This window comes from Oncorhynchus mykiss, chromosome Y (assembly GCF_013265735.2).
Source record: "Oncorhynchus mykiss isolate Arlee chromosome Y, USDA_OmykA_1.1, whole genome shotgun sequence".
Lineage (NCBI taxonomy): Eukaryota > Metazoa > Chordata > Actinopteri > Salmoniformes > Salmonidae > Oncorhynchus > Oncorhynchus mykiss.
Genome location: NC_048593.1, coordinates 14,911,428 through 14,936,488, shown reverse-complemented (window position 1 = coordinate 14,936,488; position 25,061 = coordinate 14,911,428). Strand labels below are relative to the sequence as shown.

Here is a 25,061-nt window from a genome sequence, read left to right as displayed (position 1 = left end):
TCCAATGGAAGACGTTGTGGCTATTTTTGGCAGACTCCCACATTTCTGATTTGAGGAAGATGTTGATATTGTCTTGCTTGATGACCGAGAACGTGTGTTGGGCTGTATTGCTCTAACCACCCATGCATGTCACTCAGTAGTTGCAAAACAACACAGAAGAATATCAAAGGGCATTTACAAAATAGGATATCGGTGGAGCAATACAAAGCTAGACACTCAGAACAAGATGTTATGTCCCTGACAATGTTGTTGTAAACACACCCCATGTATTTTCCCTTTGCCTTGCTCAGTGTTTCTATCTCTGGACATAATTGGTTGTTGTATCTCTATTTTAGCACTCGCTCTCTCTCAACAAATAGTTCTAGATTCATTGCTTCCTCAGCATGGCAAAAAGCTGACACGGCAACAATGATGCATTGAAGTTAAGGCCCCTCTCACCAGTCAAACCTTACCGTAGTGATTTATGGCATTTTCCATGGAGCCATCTTCTGCTTCGCAATGACCTGATCTTTTTCTCCCCCTGGAAAGGAAATATTTAGACGCATCCTCCAGATCCATTACTACAGAGCAATGCGTCGGGTCTGAGTGAGTGTGTAAGTGCAATGGAATGTTTCTATTAAGATGTACGGAACCCTTTCTCCCGAGTGTTAGTGTATTCACTGGGGGGGGGGGGGTTGCAGAACGAGCTCGATATTGGTGATTCCATCTGAAATACACTGCTAAATTATTGAATATTTTGACAACTTTACCTCACTGATTGGTAAAATGTGTTGTGATATTGACTAGAAAGACATGACTTTGCAATAAAATGTTCAGAAAAATGGGGCTTGGGCGGTATACTAGGGTTTCGGGGTTCCCAAAACAGCGATTTGAGCCAGTCACGTGTTTGTTTACAAAAAAGCACAATGAGCAAAGGTAAGTCACTCCTGCAGCAGAACTTAAGTGAGATCAGTTTACACTTGTATGAAATTCACGACTGTTTGTCAGCTATATAGATTATAACTAAGTTAGCTGTCTAAGATGTGCCAAATAAATTCTGTCCATCTGGTTTCTGTTAGCATGCCAGTTTAAGCTTCTTGTTAAGAGCAGCAAATACAATCCCCTTCTGGATTAAGATCCCTGCTGCTTAATGTTTGTTTTGAGTGTGTGCTGCAAACTGTGTGTTTTTGAGATACCTGCATAACTTTATGAGCTGGGTGTTCTGTCCTAACAGTAAATGTTTACATGCGCTCATTAGCATTTACCTAGCATCCGCTATGAGAATGCCTTAGTACTTGTTAGCATTCTGTTAAGTGACATTTCTGGGACAATTGTTACTTTTGAAAAAAAATGGGGCAGGATGTTTGTGAGTCACAGAGTTGGTAGGGTTTCAGAGTCAGACTTGTTGATCAATCACTGTGGGTGGGACTTTGAGGGAAGGCGATAGATTAGACTAGTTTTTCCAACTAGATTACTCGTCTACCCTTTGAATTTGTGACAACTAAATCTAGTCTACTCTTTCAACCATTTTCAGGGGGAAGACCCCTAGACCCTTGCCAGATTGTGCGCCCCCATTTTTATACAAAGTCAGACGCCCATGAATGATTGAAAAATTCAGCAGGTGTTAAACATGTGCTTTGCTACACAGAAAGCAGCAATTGACTACTCTGTTGTCGACAATTTTAATCAAATCAGTAGGCCTATCAATATACAGTGGCAAGAAAAAGTATGTGAACCCTTTGGAATTACTTGGATTTCTGCATAAATTGGTCATCATTTGATCAGATCTTCAATTAAGTCACAACAATAGATAGTCTGCTTGATCTAATTAAACACACACAATTATATCTCTTCATTGTATGTGAACCCTTGGATTTAATAACTGGTTGACCCTCTGTTTGCAGCAATAACCTCAACCAAATGTTTTCTGTAGTTGCGAATCAGACCTGCACAATGGTCAGAAGGAATTTTGAACCATTCCTCTTTACAAAACTTTCGTTTCAGCAATATTCTTGGAATGTATGGTGTGAACCACTCTCGAGGTCATGCCACAGCATCTCAATCGGGTTGAGGTCAAGACTCTTATGTTACAGCCATTTTGTTGTTGATTTACTTCTGCGTTTTGGGTCATCCTGTTACATCACCCAACTTCAGTTGAGCTTCAATTTGCAGACAGACAGCCTTACATTCTCTTTCAAAATGTCTTGATAAACATGGGAATATTTTTTTTCTGTCTGATGGCAAGCTGTCCAGGCCCTGAGGCAGCAAAGCAGCCCAAACCATGATGCTTCCTCCACCATACTTTACAGTTCGTCTGTCCACAGAATATTTTGCCATTAGCGCTGTGGAACATCCAGGTGCTCTTTTGCGAACTTCAGACAGGCAGCAATGTCTTTTTTTTGGGGGGGGGGGACAGTAGTGGCTTCTTCTAGTTTTTACGTATTGTAGACTCGTCAACAGAGAAGTTAGCATGTTCCAGAGATTTCTGTAAGTCTTTAGCTGATACTAGGATTATTTTTAACCTCATTGAGCCTTCTTGTGCTGTGCTCTTGCAGTCATCTTTGCACAACGGCCACTCCTAGGGAGAGTAGCAATAGTGCTGGACTTTCTCAATTTATAGACAATTTGTCTTACTGTGGACTGATGAACATCAAGGCTTTTAGAGATACTTTTGTAACCCTTGCCAGCTTTATGCAAGTCAACAATTCTTAATCTTAGGTCTTCTGAGATCTCTTGTTCGAGGCATGGTTCACATCAGTCAATGCCTTTTGTGAATGGCATACTCAAAATGTGTGAGTTTTTTTTTTTTACGGGGCAGGGCAGCTCTAACCAACATCTCGAATCTCGTCTCATTGATTCCACGTCTGGTTAGCTGACTCCAATTAGCTTTTGGAGAAGTCATTAGCCTAGGGGTTCACATACCTTCCCAGTTTCGTGAAATCCATCTGGTAGTTAGTCTTATCCCATCACTGCAACTCCCGTACGGACTCGGGAGAGGCGAAGGTCGAGAGCCATACGTCCTCCGAAACACGACCCTGCCAAGCCGCACTGCTTCTTGACACACTGCTCACTTAAACCGAAAACCAGCTGCACCAATGTGTCAGAGGAAACACACCGTACAAACCCTCCCCTAACCCGGATGATGCTGGGCCAATTGTGCGTGTCCCGTTTACTGGCTGCAACACAGCCTGGGATCGAACCCGGATCTGTAGTGACGCCTCAAGCACTGCAGTGCCTTAGACCGCTGTGCCACTTGGGAGGCCTCCAGATTCAACATCTTCATCTGTTTTCATAAATTATTAGGGAGCCAAATCAATGGCTCTCTCAATGCAATTTGGTTCAGTTCATCACAGATCTGTTCAGAAGGAGACGTTAGTTCAAAAACTATCCATCACTGGGCTACACCGACGAGTCACTGGAAAGTCTTGACATGGGATTCATATCCTAGGAAAATACAAACAAGATCATTTGGTTGAAGGAGATTGACACCTTTTTGTAAACACGAGCTGTTCTGTCATCAATCAAAGAACAGTAAATGGCCTGTGAGCGCGACTTCGTGGCTGGCTATAGGCCTATGAAACACAACAGAAGAAAATAATGTGCCACACAACAATTAAGTGGATTTCAACTCATTGTTACATAAATTCACTCACATGAGACTAGTGTTGTCACGATACCAGACTTTTGACTTTGATGTATGCATTAGCCTAATGAATCAATTATACAATGTAACATAATGGTATCTCTATTGATTAACTGGGTAAATCAAGATGTAGCCTAGGCCTATTCACAATACAGGTGAATGCATATTCAATAGGAGTGTGCATGCATTGAGTTATTGAGGTGGTTTTAGCTGATGTCATCTGTATCCCTATGAAAATGTATTTCTCTTCCATTTGGGACTTATTTTAATGTACTGATCAACAACCTTTGTATAGAAGTACCTTATTTTATTATAGTGTGCGCTGTAACCAGTAATGACATCATTAACGAGGCAAGAGTGTGGCCCATCGGAGTTCTATTCTCTCTCTCTCACATGCATACCAACAGGGAGAATCTCAATTGCATACTCCTTGCAGCCTCCTCATTCTCAAAATCCATTGGATGAGGAAGCCAGAGGTCCCTCCCCTCTGACGGAGGTGGAAAGAGAGGACGTGAGGAAAATGCTTTTCAGACGCTGCTGGCAATAGATCATCTTTGGGAGAGATGTGAAAGAGGGAACAATATAAGTAAATTAATAAAGTTTTGGTGTCAATCAACATATTTTGAGTTATGGTCTGCATATTATCACAAAGTACTAGGGTAGACTGTAGGCAGACTTGGCTCTCGAAAAAAGATGGCGGACTGAACACAGCGGTGCAGATTTCCTCAAGATAAAATCGTAATATTCAATATTTGTAAGTTAGACTATATATTAGTACTTCATATAATCGTAACATTCAATCTGGATAACTAAACAAATCATAAGGTTTGAGAAATGTATTGATTTGAAATATTACAAAAACAGGCAACACAATTTTGTGCACCTGAGGGATATACATTTCTATATAAATGATACATCTAATTTTATTTATTTGTTGTCCTATCATGATGGAACGGTCCCCAACCCTATACCCTAGACACCCACCTGAGCGACCCATACACTAAAGAGAAGTCCTTATCTGTTTTATGAACTTCCTGTAAATTGGCTATATGCAGCCAAAACATAAAGAGGAATGTGGACAGAGGCCTACTGAGCAGCACAGCCCCCTCAAGATTCTGAGCCTGCCTGGCAGGGTTGGTTCTACCAAGCCAGATCCCTCTGATGGGAGAGCATAATATACAAGGACATTCTCAAAGCTGCTAATGACAACCTTGTACCTAGCTGGTGGGGATTCCGGTTGTGGCAGTGCTGGCAACACTGGCTGCAGTAACCCATGGGGAGGTGGTCACATTCAGACAATCAGAGAAGGGGCATATTATTGTGACCCTGGTGGCACAAAATAAAGATCTGAGAGGCTTGGGAAAATGGTTACAATGGGGGCCTGTTTGTGTGTTTTTCAGGGGAAGGGGTGGTATCTGATCTCATCACCTAGGACTTGACATTGGTAAATCAAATCTCCCCATTTCTGCTCAATCCTGCGTGCTTTCTCAAACAGCTGTAACTATATGCATTTGTAAATCAAGTCCTTCCTTGAGTTGGGCTCTGGTATGTAACAACCATTGAGCATCTGAACTTGTAGTTGATTGTGGGGAGAGGGGTTGTGGGCTACACACACACAACCCATCTGTTGCTAGGGGGTAAGGATCTGCTTGAGAAAAATGCAATGGCAATCCTGATTTATAGGTAACAATCAAATCCAATTTTGATTTGTCACATGCGCTGAATAAAACTTAGTGAAATGCTTACTGACAAGCCCTATAGCCAGCCACAACAACCCAGTTTTATTAAGAAAATGCCTATTAAAAAATAAAAATTAAGAAGAATAACGTAGCCATTTGATTAGCTGTTCATGAGTCTTTTGGACCTAGAATTGGCGCTCTTACCGCTTGCCGTGTGATAGCATAGAGACAGTCTATGGCTAGGGTGGCTGGAGTCCTTGGCAATTTTTAGGGCCTTCCTCTGACACCGCCTGGCATACGGGTCCTGGATGGCAGGAAGCTTGGCCCCTGTGATGTACTAGGCTGTACGCACTACCCTAATTTACCCTCTGCAGTGCCTTGCAGTCGGAGGCTGAGCAGTTCCCATACCAGGCAGTGATGCAACCAGTCAGGATGCTCCCAATGGTAGAACTTCTTATTTTTTTAATTTTACCCCCTTTTCTCCCCAATTTCGTGGTATCCAATTGTTAGTAGTTACTATCTTGTCTCATCGCTACAACTCCTGTACGGGCTCGGGAGAGACGAAGGTCCTCCGAAACACAACCCAACCAAGCCGCACTGCTTCTTAACACAGCGCGCATCCAATCCGGAATCCAGCCGCACCAATGTGTCGGAGGAAACATTGTGCACCTGGCGACCTGGCCCGCCACAGGAGTCACTAGTGCACGATGAGACAAGGATATCCCTACCGGCCAAACCCTCCCTAACCCGGATGATGCTAGGCCAATTGTGCGTCGCCCCATGGACCTCCCAGTCGCAGCTGGCTGTGACAGAGCCTGGGTTCGAACCCAGAGTCTGGTGGCACATCGCTAGCACTGCAATGCAGTGCGCCACCCGGGAGGCCAGCTGTAGAACTTTTTGACGATCTGAGGACCCATGCCAAATTTTTTCAGTCTCCTGAGGGGGAATAGGCATTGTCATGCCCTCTTCACGACTGTCTTGGTGTGTTTTGGACCATGATAGTTTGGTGATATGGACACCAAGGAACTTGAAGCTCTCAACTTGCTCCCTTACAGCCCCGTCGATGAGACTGGGGGCGTGCTCGGTCCTCCTTTTCCTGTAGTCCACAATCATCTCCTTTTGTCTTGATCACTTTGAGGGAGAGGTTGTTGTCCTGGCACCACATGGCCAGGTCTATGACCTCCTCCCTATAGGCTGTCGCGTCGTTGTAGGTGATCAGGCCTGCCACCTGTGTCGTCAGCAGACTTAAAGATGGTGTTGGAGTCATGCTTGGCCATGCAGTCATCGGTGAACGGGGAGTACAGGAGGAGAGGGGCCCCCGTGTTGAAGATCAGTGTGGCAGATGTGTTATTACCTACCCTTACCACCTGGGGGTGGTCCGTCAGGAAGTCCAGGATCCAGTTGCAAAGGAAGATGTTAGCTTAGTGATGAGCTTTGAGGGCACTATGGTGTTGAATGCTGAGCTGTAATCAATGAATAGCATTCTCACATACAGTTGAAGTCAAAGTTTACATACACTTAGCTTGGAGTCATTAAAACTCATTTTTCAACCAGTCCACAAATAATTTTGTCAAGTCGGTTAGGACATCTACTTTGTGTATGACACAAGTCATTTTTCCAACAATTGTTTAGAGACAGATTATTTCACTTATAATTCACTGTATCACAATTCCAGTGCGTCAGAAGTTTACATACACTAAGTTGACTCTGCCTTTTTTTTAAACAGCTTGGAAAATTCCAGAAAATGATGTTATGGCTTTAGAAGCTTCTGATAGGCTAATTTACATAATTCGAGTCAATTGGAGGTGTACCTGTGGATGTATTTCAATACCTAACTTCAAACTCAGTGCCTCTTTTCTTGACATCATGGGAAAATCAAAAGAGCAATTTCCAAACGCCTGAAGGTACCGTGTTCATCTGTACAAACAATAGTACGCAAGTATAAACACCATGGGACCACGCAGCCATCATACCGCTCAGGAAGGAGATGCGTTCCGTCTCCTAGAGATGAACGTACTTTGGTGCGAAAAGTGCAAATAAATCCCAGAACAGCAAAGGAAAGGGCGGTATGGAGTGCAATGGAAATTGCATCATCTGTGGATCTCTTGGGGCGGTATGCAAATTGGAGTTTGTCTAGGGTTTCTGGGATAATGGTGTTGTGAGCTATGACCAGCCTTTTTAAAGCACTTCATGGCTACAGATGTTAGTGCTACGGGTCGATATTATTACGCATATTCATTGTTAATGATGGAAATTAAGATATTCAACCATCTGGGTGTAGTGTTTTAATCGCTACTGATGGGTTCTGGCTTCTAAACTTGAAATCCTTGTTCGTGGGACTGAGGGAGAGAAGGGAATGCAGAATGTTTACATTCTGTCCAAACATGTTATTATTTGACATCAGGTTTCCTATGGAAAGGAGAAGGTCCACAGTCTGGTACAAGTCAACAGGACAGCCATAAGTTGGGGAGGAGTGACGAATTTGCGCCGAGGTCAGATGAAGTGAGAAAGAACATACATCACTGAAGTCCTGTCTAGCATCAGAGATGTATTGGCTGTCCAGATGTGTAAGGAGACTCGGCATATGAAGAAGGTTTTTAAATAACTGCTTGTGTGCATATGTCTTTCTGTTCAGCTGTCTGTTTGAGCTTTTTCTAGTTGTCTGTTAGTTTTTAACTCTGTTTTATTTATAACCTAACACTATTTATAAAGCAAATTGAGGTGAGAGCATTGGAAAGGCTTTTAGCGGTTAATCTGCTTCTATTCTGTGGGTGGCACTGTGTGCTCTTTTTGAAGGATGGGTCCTGGCCTTTCATGGGGGGAGGGGGGCGGTGGTAGAATGCCGGTCACTGGGAGGACATCCCATCTTGGGATGGCAAGGGGCTTTAGCGGGTGGAATAGTGGATAACAATTGGAGTGTTACTTAGTAGCAATGCTAATATGGTACAGCTTTATGGACACTCAATCACTACAGTGTGGTACTTTTTAATGGTACATTTACAAACATATATTATGAAAAATAGATTTGAAACTTGTATCTCATTATGGTAATTGGTGAAATAAGTACAGCCAGTTGTAATTGTAATTGCTTAGGAGATAGTAAGAAAAGACTAACAATATTTACCTGGCTTAAAGAAGTAATATAGCTATTGTTTACAGGAAACTCATTCAACAATTTCAGATGAAGTTGTGTGGAAAAAGGACTAGGGGGTGAAATACTTCTGCCATGGGCAAATAAACTCTAAAGGGGTTTATTCTCTAAAGAATGTGCGAATTGTCAAAACCGATCTGAATGGTAGATGGATTATTTTAAATATATTATTGGGCCATAAATGAATATGGCTCATTAACCTTTACGGACCAAATAATGATGACCCACGTTTCTTTGAAAAGTTCTACACTACCATTCAAGAGTTTGTGGTCACTTAGAAATGTCTTGTTTTTGATATTTTTAAAATATTTTTCATAAAAATGTATCTTTGGAAATTATATCATAAATAGGACTGGTGGAGTTAGGTCACACATGCAGCAAACAAAAATATATGGAAATGTCTGCTCAACTCAAAATTACAACCAACTAATTGCAGCATTACTGCAAAAATGGAAGTATTCCGTATGTGTTATTTCAGAATTTTGATGCCTTCACTATTATTCTACAATGTGGAAAATAGTAAAAATAAAGAAAAACCATTGAATGAGTAGCTGTCCAAACTTTTGACTGGTACTGTATAACAAAAATATCTATAACATGTTAAATATAAATGCAACATATCAAGTGTTCGTCCCATGTTTCATGAGCTGAAATATAAAAGATCCCAGAAATGATCCATACTCACAAAAACCTTATTTCCCTCAAATTTTGTGTGCACAAATTATATTTTGATTCAGTGTATCTATCACCCATTTTTCTGCTGCCTGTGACAGCAGCTTTGGAACCGTTGGATTTTTCTATCTGCGTCCTTAAGAATATGCACAAGTCTGTTCTCTCTCTCCCACACTCCCTGCTCTCTCTCCCACACTCTCTTTAATCTGAATCACTTTAGAAATGACATTGAAACCCCATTCATCATCTATAGGGAGTAGGGTCTGGCCTTTTCGACTGCTAATGTATAAATGTCCCCCCTGTAGCACATCAGTGACTGTTCCCCTGTGGCTCCTCTCTAGAAATGGGGCCTATTTCAGTCATTTTGGCTTTGACATTGTCAAGTTCACTGTCCACCCCTTTCACTGATTCCCCTTACATCTGCCCTTTGTTCAACTCATCAACAGCCAGTTAACTGACATTTCTCAAACTGGAAGTCATCAGGAGGCCCAAGAGAATGCTTTTATCTCTATGTTCACTTGGTTGTGTGGCTTTGTCAACAAAACCAATACATATGCATAGTGGGACACAATGACAGTTACTTTTTGCTCCCGGTCTCGGTGGGCTGCAGTGTCCGTGGGGGATTTTGTCCCAGCCCCAGCACTAGGTCTCAACAATTAGTTGGTGGTATAGCGCTAAGCTCGATGTAGTCAAAAGCCTGCATACACTCACAGGGTTGAGAGTAGAGATGCACGATATATCGGTGAACATACCGTAATTGCTAGAAAATGCCAACATTGGTATCGGCCAATGTCTAGTTTAACGCCCGATGTGCAAAACCGATGTCAAAGCCGACATGCGCACCTATATAACGTAGGTACATTACGTAATGACGCCACGTAAAATGTTGCGCTATACGTGCAACACAGCATTCCTAAACTAGCCCACAATGTCTGCTGTGTGGATCGAGCAGTCAACAAGTCAAGCAGTCATTTGAAAGAGTAACATTTTAACGAGACAACTCCAAAGGCAAAATCCATTAAATCCAAGATAATGGGATTCATTGTCCTTGACAATCAACCGTTCTCTGTCGTGGGTGATGTGGGCTTTCACCGCCTGGTCGAGCACCGGTACACACTACCAAGTACACTATTTAGTCCGATGTTGCCCTAACAGAGTTGCACAGTAATAGTCACTGCTATTAGCTTCATGACATGCATTCTATGGAACCCCGTTTGGGTCTTTGCGTGTCAAAAAATATGCAGTAGCACTGTCAAAGCTACAAAAAAGTCTGCAAGCACCCGCCACGAACGATGTGTTTTAAAATTTCCAAGTTGGTAATAAAGCATCTTTTGTTTGACCGCAACTTCTGGGGTAGCTAGCTTGGTACCTAGCTAGCACCAATACAACCAGCCTGAAAACAATGACCAGTAGAAATTGCAGTCATTTTCATTATTCTTAGCAATGATTTTGGAATCCTTGTAAGTATTAGCTAGGTTGCCACTTGTTGTTTGCCTATTGATATTGAACTTCAGTTCATGAAAATAAATAGCTAGCCAGCTACTTAACCCTGTTTCTCAAAGCTAATGTTATAAGCCGCCAGCTAGCGTCATCTGGCTAGTGAGGCTCGACCGGACGGGTTATCTGTTGTGGAGCTAGCCACAATAAGGATTAGGCACAATAGTGGAATTTGTTGTTTGCCTTCAAAATAAAATTATATTTTTTGACACGTAAAGACCCAAACGGCGTTCTATAGAAATCCTGGTTGAGAGTGAAACAACTGAAGAAATGAACAACGAAACAGCACAGCAAGTAAGTGAAAGAAATAGGTTTGATAATATTTTACTGGTAATGGGGACATGCGTAAATGCCAACAAAATCATTTTTTGGTGTGTGTAACCTTTTTTTATAACTAAGCAAGTCGGTTAAGAACAAATTCTTATTTACAATGACTGCCTACCCCGGCCAAACCCGGATGACGCTGGGCCGATTGTGTGCTGCCCTATGGGACTCCCAATCACGGCCAGATGTGATAGAGCCTGGATTCGAACCAGGGACTGTAGTGACACCTCTTGCACGGAGATGCATTGCCTTAGACCGCTGTGTCCGTGTGTGTTAACTATTTAACTGTACTAGAATGCTTAAAAGGCCACTAAAATGTTTATCTGTTAACGGTATTGTTTTTGGGGGGGTTTTTTGCAAGGAAAATATTGGGTATCGGCCAAAAATTGTCATATCAGTGCATCACTAGTTGAGATTACACTCTGCACTGAGTAAACAAATGCCCTTTAAGGTGTTCAGCCTATTAAACCCCAAGTCGATTTGAAGTACATACTGTAGGCCTACTGCTATTGTCCCTGAGTCAAGAGAATGGCATTTGGCCAGTTTCACTTGATGGCTGGCTGGTGTAAATGGAAACCTCATAGCTCCAGCTCCCTAACTTAACTCCCACCCCATGCAGGAGCAAAGGGTGTCTTAAAACCAGGGCAGTAATTCACTGGAGTTTGTGGAATGCGATTTTCTCATTGCTGTGGGCGGGTGGTTGTGTTCGGGTTGCCGAAGGAGGAAAGAGCAATCAACATTTTAAAAAGGTTTTCATTTTGTGTGCCAAGTCAGCAGGGATGGAAACGGTTGTTGGGTTAGTGAGGATAGAGCCTTGTTCTCTGTAGGACTCGGACACATGATGGTGTTAAACACCAGTCGCTCCGCTCAGACCCAACGAAAACCCTGGGTCAGACCAGGACAGCTCATCTACAGGCATTGACCTGTATGTTGCTGAGGAGACTGGGTTGTTTGACTAAAATGGCCAACAGCAGGATTCTATACAGTAAAAAACGGTACGTTTATGGATAGACCTATGTCTGAGCAGATAAGTGAAAAGCGGACGATGTAGCACTATAGTTTTCTCAGAAATATTGATGCTAACGTTAAATGGCGGCCCATTTTCTTGCAATTCTGGGCTTCCTTTGGGTGTGCTTTACCGTAAGTGTCTTTTGTAAGACATTTCAGAGAGTGATACTGGGACAAAAATGGAGAAGAGAATTTGATTTGTTTGTATACAGAAATGAGCCATTGAGGCATTGAGAGATTTGTTTGCATCTGTTTGTAGAAGATAATGATGTGTGTTAGAGGGGTGAAAGCCTTGGTAGCTGTACACAAGTTGTTGTTGAAAGAGGCAACACAAAATCCCCTTCACTTGGCTGTGTTGGGCTAAATTAACCATTATCTCACAGATGACAGTGTCAGAACTAACCATTAGATTGATGTGATGACTCCTAGTTCCATTCCTCCTCTTATTATCTCACACCTTTCTGAATCTGCCTGATTTAATTTTCAATAGACTGTGCGCAATGATGTTGAATTCCGCATCTTGTGCTGAATATTCTGTTTGATGTGCTGGTTGTTTGCCATCGCTCGCCACACCATCCGATTATGCCTCAATGCGCATTTTGAAAAGTAGCCAGTAGCCTGTTTAATTTCAGCCAAAAAAACATTATTGGTAGGCGATTCACAATATTTTGTTGACTTTATAATATAACCCTAATATTTGTTGGGAGGTGTCAGTTTGTGAAACATTTGACATGCCAGTCTGTCAAATTGAACTCACATCTGTGCACTCTGCCTCTCCCTACTAATTTGCCTGCCTCTGTGACCCACTTTAGAGAACATCTGTCTCACTCACGCTCTCTCTCTCTCTCCCTTCCTCCCCTTTTCACTACTACTGCATGGCTGTTACATATTCACAAACCCACATCCTTATTTTATATGTAGTGCCTACACAGAGAGACATTCTAGGAGCATATTTATGCATAAGCACACCACAATATTACATGTAGCCGAAACACGTGCCAGGAATGACAGACAGGCCTATGCGGTACACACTGCGTCCATTGTAATGGTGGCTATCTCCTGCTCTTCCCCTCACCACACTGTGTCCTCCACTCCTCCAGTCTTTCTAATGATCTGCCCTGTGTATGTGATGGTGTCTGCTAGGTGCAGGTCAGGCAGACAGGCTTTTATTCACTCCACAGCACACCAAAGGGAGAGTACTACAGTAACCCCATTGTACTTGTGAGTGTGCACCTACGAGTGGTGCATACGTGAGTTCTTGTATTTTTGCATATACATGCACTGTGTGTGTATTCTGTAGGCCTATAAATGGATGCTGCGTGTGTGTTGCCATAGTAAATCCTTAATACATGACAGACATAAAAGCTCTACGGAGGAAGTGGAGCAGAATGTAATAAGTGGCGATGATGCAGCCCAATAGTGTGCTCAGCTGACTGTGAGAGTCAGGGCCTGTGTGCAATTAAAACCCCTCACACACATACACACACTGCGTTGGGCTGCACTGTAGCTCCATTGTGCTGTATCGGCACAGGGATAGTCGGGGGGTAGGGATGAGCCCAGGGCTGATTTGGGTTTGTGTCAGATCAGCTGGCAAGGCCACGGGCCGCAATGACATGAACAGGCAGACAATACTGGCCTGATGTAGGGCATGCTACGCTGGGCCAAGAGGAATGATCATTATCATCCCAGGGTTTTTTCTGCATCAAAAAGGGGCTTAGGTAGTGGGCTGGTTTTTTTTGTGCCAATTTCCTTAAATTCTACAGACTTATCCATGTAGCTGAGAAAAGCTAATTATCTGCAACTCTATGCATTTTGCAATGGCTAATGCTGTTATTTTTCTAATAAATTCTGCTAAATTGTTATGGGAATTTTTCAATTCTTTAGTTTGGTGTTTGTTAGTTCTTAACGATTATATTATTTACAAATATCTAGGTCCACTATATCTTCTACATACTTAATATCTGCTTTAAGTTTACACTGAAAGGGTTTTTCCACCCCCCCCAAAATGTATACTTTCAATGGCAGAAATATCCATGTGTACTGTTGAGCCCCATCCTGTGTGGATGTTCTACACTGTGTAGTGTCTATCCACAGAATGGGCCTTACTGGCTACACTCTAGTCTACACTAGGCTGTGTATTTTAATGCTACTTTATTCCTATGGCTTTCCAAGAGGTGTTTGGATATATTTTCATAATGTAGTTTAGGATAAAGCATCCTTTAGCCCCAATCTTGACAAAACATACAGCTAATCTAGCAATGTTTTTTGAGATGACAAACCACATATGTAGCCTAAAAAAAGCCTAGTTATTCCACCATAATGGAATAGGATAGTATCATTAATTTGCCCACAACAACAGTGGAGGATTATCATACTGCGATATGCTTTATTCAGAATAAATGTTTTCTGACTCGTTTTGAACTAGAGGTTCTTTGTCAAACAGGATATATTTCTTTGTGACAAGTTAAAATAATGCCGCAATCCAGTTGTTTGCCTACGATGTCATGCATATTTCTCGTCCCGCTCCCTGCCGTAGTCATAATAATAGAGCTATTGTCATCCATCTGACGTCTCACAAATGTTTCATTCACCAATACTGTATTCAGGCATGTCCTTACAACAATAATAATAATAATAATAATGGGCTAGTTACATTTCTATTTAGCTCGCATGCATTAAAGATAGCTTATTAGGTTACATTGACTATTGAATCAAATTGTAAACACAGCTTACCTTTCTGTTTTATAAATGTAATTGTTGCCCAAGATATAGGTTATTTTGTATGTTTTAAGTTTATTGTAGAATTTCAATTTGTGGGGGGGGGGCTCACAAAAGTCAATATACAAAACGACACCAAATTAAATGTAGACATATGCACTGCCTCAGAGCTTTCAGTTAAGAACGAATTTGTATTTACAATGGCGGCCTGCCGGGGAACAGTGGGTTAACTGCCTTGTTCAGGGGCAGAACGACATATTTTTACATTGTCAGCTCGGGGATTCGATCCAGCAACCTTTCGGTTACTGGCCCAACGCTCTTACCACCAGGCTACCTGCCGCCCCAGCTTCAGAGTGGGGGATGGTGAAATCCTGGACACCTAGTGTTACTATGAGCTCTTTTTCAAAAGCCTTACATCAGACTCCCCTATCTTTCTCCATATTGGTTTAAGTAGATAAAGATAACTTGGCTCAGATAATCCTGCCTAATCAGGGTTTTTTTCTGCATAGAAAAAACAACTCAATTGTAAACCTAAATGACTAAAACCAGATATGTAGAAAAGATAATGGACCTATATATTTTTTATGAGACCATCTTTGAGAACTAGCAATCCCTAAAAGAAAAGCTAGACTGCCAGGGAGAATCAAAAATTCATGGCATGGGGCCCCTGTTGATTTTGTTTTAATGTTTGAGTCACTCATAGCATAAACTGTAGAATTGAAGGAAATTACAAAACGGTACATTTTTCTCTCCACCGCATGACAAAATGTGTAGAATTGCATGAAAGTAGCTTTTAAAAAAAGCAACATTTTGTCACTACGGCCAACAGGGGGGCCTCTAAAATGTAAAAACCCTACTAATAATATATGGGTAATGGGCCAATAACAGGTAATTTAGTCTTAACGCTTAGATTGACAAGATTTACCGTAAGTGCATCTGTACTTAACACAGCAAATCTGCTTATTCCCTTCTCCAGATAAGCACCTGTGCTGCTGTTGGGTCTCTCACCTGCCATCAGCTGGGATCCAGGGGCCTAGGTCATAAATGACAAGGTAAGAAAAGCATTGCAGTGTAGACCGCCCATGTTTATACTTTCCTGTTTACTATAGTCAACATTCCCGATTTGCTGGTTAAAGCCATGTGTGGCTACGATAAGTCATACAGAGATGATAAGCAACCTACTGGACTTGACCTTGATCCGTGCTCTGTACAACATGGCTCTGGATAACATCGTGACTCTGAACAATGGTGGCATTGAATGATAAAGAAGCGTTTTTTTTGGACAACCTCCATTTGTTATCCAAGTGCCTACCTTTCCCAGATCCTTCCTGTAACAATGCAATGCAGGGATTCTCTATAGCCTAGTCTGCATAGCTAGGGCCTCATAAAATCAGTGTTAACCTTAATCCAGACATTAAAACAGAATTCAACAATATTTAAGTATTTGTTGAACTTAGTAGGAAATCCGTTGTATTGAAGTTATTAGAAAATGAATTCATGTTCTAAATATACCAGTGCGGTGTCGATGTGCAGGGGTATGAGGTAATTGAGGTAGCCATGTACATATATGTAGGGTTAAAGTGTGTGTGTGTTTTATATTTGTATTTGTTATATATACAGTTCTGGGGTCAGTGCAAATACCATATTTACAATGTGCAAGGATACTGGAGTGGTAGAGGTAGATAAATATATTCCCTACTTTAATCAACCAGTCCATTTTGAATGTGTGATATAGCTGTTGTGATTTGGCAAGCAATGTAGCTTGTCTACAGTTTTTGTGTATCCCTTCATTTAAAAAATGTTTGCATAGGCAGTCATTTCCGTAGGCTTATGGGAGCTTGGGTGTGCAGTACGTGTGTGTGTAGAACAGCTGTTCTCAAACTAGGGGTGAAGACCCAATGTGGGGTCACCTGATATGAAAATGGGGTCGTGGGAGAATTTCCAAAATCCTGGTTTAACATTGTAACGTCTTTTGACTCAGTCATTGTAATGTGGTTAACCTTAATCTAAATAAAAAATTATTAAAATCCAACATTTAAAATTCAACCAGAGAGCGCTCTTAGATCATGGGGAAAAGACGGCACTTGACCGTTTCACTTGAATCATTCCCACGGTAATTGGCTAAGCCCACTACGCTATGAAACCACACACTATTGCAGAGACTGATATTACTGGCCGCAATTAATATGGTGTAAACAATGTGTGGGGAGGCAGAGACGCAGAAACTCGCATCAATACTGTTGTCAGATAACACTGTTAAACTAGGAATTTATGCTCTAGCTAGCAATCAAGAGGAAACTGACTGAAGAACTCAATCTCCCCACCTGATGTTAGCTGTGAGGGCCGAGATGCCCATTCATTGACTTTTGTTTTCTCTACATGTCAGGGAATTCTATTCACGAGAACACATTGTTATCATGATAACCGTGCATGCAATGGAGATGTTCATGTGCTGCTTGGCTATATTGATGAAAAACAGATTCAATGGGATCGAATGGCGGGCTTTTGCACAGATGGGGCTCCATCTATGGCGGGACGGAAGGCTGGCCTCTGCACTCTAGTTATGAATTTGTCTCCCTCTGCCATATGGATACATTTTATGATACACCCACTGAGCTATAATGGATACACCGAGAGAAGCTGGCGGCAAAAGAGCTTAGCGCAGAACTCTGAGATTTAAAAAATATATTTTTTATTTCACCTTTATTTAACCAGGTAGGCCAGTTGAACAAGTTCTCATTTACAACTGCGACCTGGCCAAGATAGAGCAAAGCAGTGCGACATAAACAACAGAGTTACACATAAACAAACGTACGGTCAATAACGCAATAGGAAAGAAAAATTGAAAAAAAATTGATGTACAGTGTGTGCAAATGTAGAAGAGTAGGGAGGTAGGCAATACATGTGCCATAGAGACAAAATAATTACAATTTCGCATTACTACTGGAGTGATGTGCAGATGATGATGTGCAAGTAGAGATACTGGGGTGCAAAAGAGCAAGAGGTTATGTAATAATATGGGGATGAGGTAGTTGGGTGTGCTATTTACAGATTGGCTGTGTTCAGTGATCGGTAAGCTGCTGCTTAAAGTTGGAGAGGGAGATGTAAGACTCCAGCTTCAGAGATTTTTGCAAATCGTTCCAGTCATTGGCAGCAGAGAACTGGAAGGAAAGGTGGCCAAAGGAAGTGTTGGCTTTGGGGATGACCAGTGAAATAAACCTGCTGGAGCGTGTGCTATGAGTGGGTGTTGCTATGGTGACCAGTGAGCTGACATAAGGAGGGGCTTTACCTAGCAAAGACTTATAGATGACCTGGAGCCAGTGGGTTTGGCGACGGGTATGTAGTGAGGGCCAGCCAACGAAAGCATACAGGTCGAAGTGGTTGCTAGTATATGGGGCTTTGGTGACAAAACGGATGGCACTGTGATAGACTACGTCCAGTTTGCTGAGTAGAGTGTTAGGGGCTATTTTGGAAATGACGATGTTGTAAATGAAGTCGAGGATCGGTAGGATAGTCAGTTTTACGAGGGCATGTTTGGCAGCATGAGTGACGGAGGCTTTGTTGCGAAATAGGAAGCCGATTCTAGATGTAATATTGTATTGGAGATGCTTAATATGAGTCTGGAAAGAGAGTTTACAGTCTAACCAGACACCTAGACATTTGTAGTTGTCCACATTCTAGGTCAGAACCGTCCAGAGTAGTGATGCTAGTCGGGCGGGAGGGTGCAGGCAGCAATCGTTTGAAGAGCATGCACTTAGTTTTACTGGCATTTAAAAGCAATTGGAGGCCACGGAAGGAGTGTTGTAGAGGTGGATCAGAGAATCACCAGCAGCAAGAGCGACATCATTGATATATACAGAGAAAAGAGTCGAATTGAACCCTGTGGCACCCCCATAGACTGCCAGAGGTCCGGACAACAGGCCCTCCGATTTGACACACCAAACTCCATCTGAGAAGTAGTTGGTGACCCAGGCGAGGCAGTCATTTGAGAAGCCAAGGCTATTAAGTCTGCCGAAAGAATGCGGTGATTGACAGAGTCGAAAGCCTTGGTCAGGTCGATGAAGACGGCTGCACAGTACTGTCTTTTATCGATGGTGGTTATGATATCGTTTAGGACCTTGAGCGTGGCTGAGGTGCACCCATGACCAGGTCGGAAACCAGATTGCATAGTGGAGAAGGTACAGTGGGATTTGAAATGGTCGGTGATCTGTTATCTTGGCTTTCGCAAATTTTAGAAAGGCAGGGCAGGATGGATATAGGTCTATAACAGTTTGGGTCTAGAGTATCTCCCCCTTTTGAAGGGGGAGATGACTGCGGCAGCTTTCCAATCTTTAGGGATCTCAGACGGTACAAAAGAGAGGTTAAATAGGCTAGTAATAGGGTTTGCAACAATTTCGGCAGATCATTTTAGAAAGTGAGGGTTCAGAATGTCTAGCCCAGCTGATTTGTAGGGGTCCAGATTTTGCAGCTCTTTCAGAACATCAGCTGTCTGAATTTGGGTGAAGGAGAAGCTGGGGGGGGGGGGTTTTGGCAAGTTGCTGCAGGGGGTGCCAAGATGTTGGCCGGGGTAGGGGTAGCCAGGCGGAAAGCATGGCCAGCCATAGAAAAATGCTTTTTTAAATTATCGGTTATTGTAGATTTATTGGTGGTGATAGTGTTTCCTATCCTCAGTGCAGTGGGCAGCTGGAGGTGCTCTTATTCTCCATGGACTTTAGTGTCACACATTTTTGGGGGGGGAATTAGTGCTACAGGAAGCAAATTTCTGTTTGAAAAGCTAGCCTTAGGAAAGCTAAGTGGCTGAGTATATTGGTTCCTGACTTCCCCTGAAAAGTTGCATATCGCTGCATATCGATGCTAATGCATATCGATGCTAATGCAGAACGCCACAGGATGTTTTTGTGCTGGTTAAGGGCAGTCTGGGGTGAACCAAGAGCTATATCTGTTCTTAGTTCTAAAAAAATTTAATGGGGGATGCTTATTTAAGATGGAGAGGAAAGCACTTTTGAAGAGCAACCAAGTATCCTCTACTGACGGGATGAGGTCAATATCCTTCCAGGATACCCGGGCCAGGTCGATTAGAAAGGAATGCTCGCTTAAGTGTTTTAGGGAGCGTTTGACAGTGATGATGGGTGGTCGTTTGACCGGGGACCCATTACACATGCAAGCAGTGATCGCTGAAATCCAGGTTGAAGACAGCAGAGGTGTATTTAGAGGGCAAGTTGGTCAGGTTGATATCTAAGAGAGTGCCCATGGTTGCGGATTTAGGGTTGTACCTGGTAGGTTCCTTGATCATTTGTGAGATTGAGGGCATCTAGCTTAGATTGTAGGATGGCCTGGGTGTCAAGCATGTCCCTGTTTAGGTCACCTAACAGTACGAACTCTGAAGATAGATGGGGGGGGCGACCAATTCACATATGGTGTCCAGGGCACAGCTGGGGGCTGAAGGGTGTCTATAACAACTGGCAACGGTGAGAGACTTGTTTCTGGAAAGGTGGATTTTTAAAAGTAGAAGCTTGAATTGTTTGGGCACAGACCTGGTAGTATGACAGAACTCTGCAGACTATCTCTGCAGTAGATTGCAACTCTGCCCCCTTTGGTAATTCTATTTTGTTAGAACATTTTATAGTTAGGGATGGAAACTTCAGGGTTTTTGGTGGCCTTCCTAAGCTAGGATTCAGACATGGCTAGGACATCCGGGTTGGTGGAGTGTGCTAAAGCAGTGGATAAAACAAACTTCTAATGTTAACATGCACGAAACCAATGCTTTTACGGTTACAGAAGTCAACAAATGAGAGCGCCTGGGGAACGGGAGTAATGCTGGGGGCTGCAGGGCCGAGGTTAACCTCTACATCAGCAGAGGAACAAAGGAGGAGTAGGATAAGAGTATGGCTAAAGGCTAAAAGAACTGGTCGTCTAGTACGTTCGGAACAGAGAGTAAAAGGAGCAGATTTCTGGGCGCGGAACGATAGATTCAAAGCATAATGTACAGACGAGGGTATGGTAGGATGTGAGTAGAGTGGAGGTAAGCCTAGGCATTTAGTGACGGAGAGAGGTTTTTGTTCTCTAGAGTTACCATTTAAGCCAGGTGAGGTCACCGCATGTGTAGGGGGTGGAACAAAAGGGCTAGCTACGGCATATTGAGCAGGGCTGGAGGCTCTACAGTGAAATAAGACAATAATCACTAACCAAAACAGCAATAGACAAGGCATATTGACATTCGGGAGAGGCATGTGTAGCCGAGTGATCATAGGGTCCAGTGAGTTGCTAGGCGGCTAGCAGATGGGCCTCGGGGACGTCGCAACGGGAGAGCCTGTTGAAACTCCCTTGGACGGTTACTTCGGCAGACCAGTAGTGATTGATCGGCGAGGCTCCGTGTCGGCAGCAAAGGGTCCAGGCCAATTGTCAAGAGGTATTGAAGCCCAGGAATTGTCTGATGGATCTCTTTGGCTAGCCGGGAGATGGGCCTGGCTTGAGGCTAGCTCAAGGCTAACTGGTGCTTGCTTCGGGACCGAGACGTTAGCCAGGAGTAGCCAGTCGGATAGCAGCTAGCTAGCTGCGATGATCCGGAGTAAAGGTTCAGAGCTTGCGGTAGGAATCCAAAGACGTGGTAGAGAAAAGCAGTCCGATATGCTCTGGTTTAATTTCGTGCTGTGCAGACTGGCAGGAATTGACCGGGCTGAGGCTGGCAGATGTCCGGGTTATCGGTGATGACCTCTAGCAGTGGCTAATTGACTAGTAGCTAGTTAGCTGGCTAGCTTCTGAAGGGAGTTCCGGTTCTAAAGTTTAAAAAATAGCAGATCCATACCACATTGGTGGGTTGCAGGAGAGTATGTCCAGTCTGTAGATGGAAATTGAGATTACTTTTTTTTTTTTTAAATACAAACGAAGAAAAACAGTATATAAACAGACGGGACAAGACAATCAAAACAGACATCCCACTGCTACGCCATCTTGGAATATGCTGCAGGTAGCTTTGATCGCAAACTACATTGCGCACTCCTGTTCACAAAACTATGTGGAGATATGGGATCAGACCATGACAATGTTCTATTGAGGCTTGGTGGTTTTCGAGGGGGATTGTTAGTAAGATTTTTTAAATTGAGAGAGGGACTTTCTGTGTAATTAAAAGAAAATGTGTCTCCTTGCCTATGTAACAGACATATTTGGGAACTGAATTAACTGAACGCAAGCATGCAGGGGAAATACAAAAAAAATCTAAGGATGCGTGACCGAATCAGCGAAATAATTTTGACAGTGATCCTGACTGTTGAAATGACAGTCATCGAGCAGCAGATCGAGCTGTCGTCACCAAATGCTGTAGACAACACATTCATGGGTATCTATGGAGGGGTTTTGGCTACTGACTCAAAGGGAATACTGTGCCTTCTCCCTCTGCGCATTAAAACTCATGGTACGTGATTTCAGTGCTCTCTTCTGCATTAAAAACAAATATCGATCCATGTTGTATGTGACAGGAGAGATGGTGTGCACTGTCGACCAAACCCCATGACTTTGAGAAGCTCTGACGCATCATGCATCAATTACACCCATCTCTGAAAAATATATTGCAAATAGAAATCAAAACTGCATGGTGTTCAGAGATGGAGGGTTGTGGGTAGCTGAAGGGTGGGACTAAAAATAACAAGATAACGAATGTAAAAATATACTGTGTGCGTGAAATGTATATAGGTTCAGATCTTTTGAAACGGCACAGTTGATAAAACTATGGCAAATAGAAATCAAAACTGGGTGGGCTTCAGAGATAGATGGGAGGGGTTGAGGGTAGCTGAAGGATGGGACTAAAAACAAACAAAGGACAAATTATCTATACGTGTGAAATAGAAGCCTAAGTGGTGTTGTCCATTTAGTTTATTCAAGTTAGGGGAGGGTGGTCGGATTAGGGGAAAATTATAAGGGGGGGGAACTTTAAAAAAAAAAAAAGCACACCCATCTCATTAGTGGTCGTGAGATAAGATACATTGTCAGACTAATTTGCAATTTACTTTCATAGCACCACATTAAAAGTATATGATGGTGAGTTGAGAATACAATCAGAAATAATGTTAATGTTTTGCAAATTACGTTTTTTTTCCCACATGGTTGGTGGTCATGAGAATTTTCAGATATCAAAAGTTTGGGAACCCCTGGTGTAGATTTGTCTTTATTAGGGATCCCCATTCTTCCTGGGGTCCAAACACACCAAAGCACCCACATAACATATAAAATAAAAGATACAACAGTGATCTATGTTTGTACTGAATGAGCTAAAGATGAAACAGTACATCATATAACATCCCTACACCACCACACAAAATGTTCAAAACCACCATACAACAATATCACAATGTGTGCGTATGCATGTGCACCTGACCACACTACGGAACAGTAGTCTAGTTGCAACAAAACTAGGGCCTGTAGGACCTACCTTGTTACTAGTGTTGTTGTTAAGGCAGAGCAGCGCTTTATTATGGATAGACTTCTCCCCATTTTAGCTACTGTTGTATCAATATTTTTTTTGACCATGATAGTTTACAATCCAAGATTACTCCAAGCAATTTAGTCACCTCAACTTGCTCAATTTCCACATTATCCATTATGTGACGTAGTTAAGGTTTAGTGAAGGATTTGTCCCAAATACAATGCTTTTAGTTTTGGACATATTTAGGATTAACTTATTCCTTGCTTCCCATTCCAAAATTTACAGCAGCTATTTGTTAAGTGTTGCAGTCATTTCAGGCACTGTAGTAGCTGACGTTTATAGTGCTGAGTCATCCGCATACATAGACACACAAGCCAGTGGCATGTCATTAGTAAAAATAGGAAGGGGCCTAAACCGCTACTCTGGGGAATTCCAGATTCTACCTGGATGATGTTTGAGAGGCTTTCATTAAATAACACCCTCTGTGTTCTGTTAGACAAGTAACTCTTTATCCACATTATAGCAGGTGGTGTTATTGCTTTACACCCAAGTTTTTCCAGCAGCAGACTATGATCAATAATGTCAAAAGCTGCACTAAAGTCTAAGAAGACAGCTCCCACAATCGTTTTATCATCAATTTCTCTCACACAAATGACTGATGACTGGCTAAGTGCTGTGCTTTGTTGAGTGTCCTTCCCTGTAAGCGTGCTGAGAGTCTGTTGTCAATTTGTTTACTGTAAAATAGCATTGTATCTGGTCAAATAATGTTTTTCCCGAAGTTTACTAAGGGTTGGTAACAGGCTGATTGGTCAGCTATTTGAGCCAGTAAAGGGGGCTTTACTAGTCTTGGGTAGTGGAAGGATTTTTGCTTCCCTTCAGGCCTGAGGGCACACACTTTTTAGTAGGCTTAAATTGAAGATGTGGCAGTATCGTCCGCTATTATCCTCAGTAATTTCCATCTATTGTCAGACCCCGGTGGCTTGTCAACAGACTACAATACTTTTTTTTACATCTTCCACACTGACTTTACGGAATTCAAAAGTACATTTCTTGACTTTTCATAATTTTCTCAGATATACTTGGATGTGTAGTGTCAGTGTTTGTTGCTGAGTTTGCCTAAGTTTGCTTATCTTGCCAATGAAAAAAGTAATTAAAATAGTTGGCAATATCAGTGGGTTTTGTGATGGAAGAGCCATCTGATTAAAATAATGAGTGGTTGGATCTAAATTTAAGAGTCAAGTAACTGAGGAAAGAGTGAATGTAGGGAGAATAACTGATCACCTGGCTAGGTTTATTTATTGTTTTTGAGTTGCTAATGCTAAGGTCAACATGATGCAACGGATGTCTGTGACAAGATTTCGCTTGCTCAATGCAGATTCCAGATGTTGTCTACTGTATAATTGCGGTATAACTTCATTCCCCCTAGCGGTCATACCACACAATAGGATTTTACATGCAATTGTATGATGTGTTTTTATAATTTTAATGGAGAACTGGTCCATTTTCTTAAATTTTATTTGTCACATCCCTACTCAAACGTTGTCTCCTGATGTGATTTAAGGATTGTTGTAGACTTAGAACATCCAATTTTGTTCGTTTTTCTTCTATTTAATTAGTGTGATTTTTGAGCGCAAAAAAAAAACTAAAAATGGGGGAAACGGAAACCTAGAAAAACTAAATGGGGGGGAAAAAAGGAATTTGGGAAAGACTAAACTGAATCGGGCAAAAAGAAAATTAGATTATATAATCCTAGATAGCCTTGCTTGGTTACTGGTCTAACTTTAGCTTTGTCAAGCATATGGAATATGCAACAAGTCCTGGAAAGGGTGACGTTCTAGTTTCTGTGATAGCTCACCTAAAGAGGTCTGATTCAAGACCCCGTTGCTAAGTCTTTCATTTCCGCCCACCGCTTGTGATGCGTGCAGCTGTTTGAAAAGGGGATCAACACAATCAGGGCCGAGATAAAACTAC

General features: G+C 42.3%; 1 protein-coding gene across 5 annotated transcripts in view; it reads left to right on the top strand.

The window, feature by feature from the left end:
* LOC110509697 (erbin) overlaps window positions 1-25,061 on the top strand; it is a 128,768-nt gene that overhangs the window by 6,713 nt on the left and 96,994 nt on the right. For 4 of the 5 annotated variants that reach the window (XM_036967589.1, XM_036967586.1, XM_036967588.1 and 1 more), the window contains exon 2: window positions 15,648-15,723. The exons of the other annotated variant lie outside the window; for it this stretch is intronic. The gene's annotated coding sequence lies outside the window, so the exon portion shown is untranslated. The remainder of the gene's footprint in view (window positions 1-15,647; window positions 15,724-25,061) is intronic. 5 annotated transcript variants of the gene reach the window in all.